Source organism: Lagenorhynchus albirostris, chromosome 1, assembly GCF_949774975.1.
Source record: "Lagenorhynchus albirostris chromosome 1, mLagAlb1.1, whole genome shotgun sequence".
Classification (NCBI taxonomy): Eukaryota; Metazoa; Chordata; class Mammalia; order Artiodactyla; family Delphinidae; genus Lagenorhynchus; species Lagenorhynchus albirostris.
Genome location: NC_083095.1, coordinates 122,149,482 through 122,151,964, shown reverse-complemented (window position 1 = coordinate 122,151,964; position 2,483 = coordinate 122,149,482). Strand labels below are relative to the sequence as shown.

The window sequence follows — 2,483 nt, the reverse complement described above, 5'->3', positions numbered from 1 at the left end:
TAATGGTGGCAATAGTAAGATGTAAAACTTGGGGGTGCTGTATTTCCTAATATATAAAGAAAGCCAGTCTTGAAAGAAACTGAAGCCAATGCCACAAGGGAAGCAAAGACGAAGCAAGAGAATTCTGATGGTGCTGAAGTTCCTGAAGCCTCTGTTTACTGCCCCCACCACTTTATGTTGACTGGTCAACAATTTTTTGGATTCCTTAAGCTAATTCTTCTCCTTTACTTTGCCAGGCAAATTCAGGTGGGAAGTTTCTGTCACTTGCAACCAGGAGTTCTGGATAACATAAATGCCACATGGCCACAGCTAAACTGGACTGCCTGCTCATTCTGAGCACACTTGTGCTTATGCTGTTCTTTGTGCCTAGAATGTTCCCCATTCCCACATGTCCAAAACTAACCACTCAGTCTCCAAGGCCCCATTTCTCATGAACTTTCCCTGGTCCAACATGTTGCAATTCAACTATCCCTCTTTTAAGCTCCCCAGTCCTTTAAAAAGGGGAAAAAAGTTCTTTTCGATACAGAGAAGATTAGCATGGCCCCTGTGGAAGGATGACATGCACATTTGTGAAGCGTCCCATATTTTTCAAATCTGTCTCAAGAGAATTATAATGTGTCTATGTCCTTTAGGCCCAGAGCCAATTAAATAAATTCTAACATGCCTTTAAAAAAAAAAAGTTCTTTTATGGAACTTAGAACTTTCTAACTTGCATTACAATTATTTGTATATACACCTCCTCTACTAGTTTCTTGTATATACACCTCCTCTACTAGTTTCTTTCCAGAACAAAGATTTGCCTTGTTCATCTTGTTCCCACTGTGCTACCACAGTATCTGGCACGGATAGCACTACATACATGTTAGTTGCCTTCTTCTTCCCTCCTCCTCACTGGAGGCACACTTTTTCCCCTACAGTTTCGTTTTCTTTCCTCAGCATCAATGTTCCATTCCTTGCTGCTGAGTGAGAAAATGTTCATCTGTGTGTGCCTCAGGCAGTTGTGTTTTGATGAAACAACACTCACAAACTGTTGTAAAAATAAGCTAATTTACCTAAAAATGGTAACTGCATTGCAGCCTTAAGGAGCTACGAGGGAAATGAATACTGGTGAGATAGTGGGCTGTCGTGGTATGTGTGATATTTCATTTAGAATATGGATTTCAAGTGGGAACTCTATAAGGTTTGCATTCAGCAAGAATGGACTGCATTTCCAAAAGAACTACCTGTCAATCCTGTGGTCCTATTTTTAGTATCCCTGCTTCCTTTCAAACCTCTTTGGCAGATCAATTATTTTTTAGGGAGAAAAGGGGTACCAAGTGTGTTCTTATATGTAGATACCCTTAAAAATTCTAGGCAACTTTTGTGGCCTGGAGGTTGGTGTATTGAGACTACATCATTATCAGAATATGTAACTTTTTCTATTTAGCTGTCAGCTCCCTTTTCAAATTCTACCACTTGGGTGAAGTTCTCTCTGTCTAGAAATCTTTTCTCTTTTCTGAGTTCTGAGAATATTTATTTTCTGCACCGTCTTTTAGCTCATATCATACTGCTTTTTATTGATGGCTGGTTTTGTTTGTTTTGTGCAAGTCTTTGTCTTCCAGAATAATTTTAATTGGTCCTTGGGTTTGGTCAGTTTCAAATTTTTACAGGTACTCAGAGAAAACTGCAATAGTTACACTCTGTTTAAAGGATGATATATTCCAGAGGACCTACTAAAATACCTATCATACATCTATAAATATCAAGTTACAATAAACATCTTGCCCTTCCTTTGTATCCTCCTTCTCTGGTGGAGCAGTAGGGTAAACACGTTTCAGAAGTTGGGTGCCTAACTTTACAATTTTGCTCATTCAAACAACAAAAAAATACAGGGCAATGGAATCCACATTGTTGGTTATTTAGCTATCTTTTCATGGAGATTTATCTCCACCTTCAGTCTTCAGGACCCGAGAGGGCACGGACCTACTTTGTACAGCCTACAGTTCCAGCATGATGTCTTACACAGAGTAGGCACAAATAAATGTGAGAAATAATTGAATAATATATACACTCTCTTGGAGTTTCTTTGTGGGGAACATGATTAAGAATAAAGTGCTAATATCTATCTCAAAGTCTTTTCGTAAAAAAGTGGAGTATAAAGAAACACATAAAAATAAGGAGGCTTCCCTTGTGGCACAGTGGTTGAGAGTCCGCCTGCCGATGCAGGGGACACGGGTTCGTGCCCCGGTCCGGCAAGATCCCACATGCCGCTGAGCGGCTGGGCCCGTGAGCCATGGCCGCTGGGCCCGTGCGTCCGGAGCCAGTGCTCTGCAAGGGGAGAGGCCACAACAGTGAGAGGCCCGCGTACCGCAAAAAACAAAATAAATAAATAAATTAATAATAAGGTATTGTTTTCACATTTTGGAAAAGCTTCTGATAGGCAGTATTACCTGGATCAGAAGGACTGGCTGAAGGGAACTCCTGGAGACCAAGTATGTGAGGGG

The 2,483-nt window shown here is 40.8% G+C and overlaps 1 pseudogene; it reads left to right on the top strand.

Annotated features, from left to right (window-relative positions):
• The first annotated feature begins 489 nt into the window (after positions 1-489).
• Positions 490-589, top strand: LOC132504606 (U6 spliceosomal RNA; annotated as a pseudogene).
• Positions 590-2,483: the final 1,894 nt, after the last annotated feature.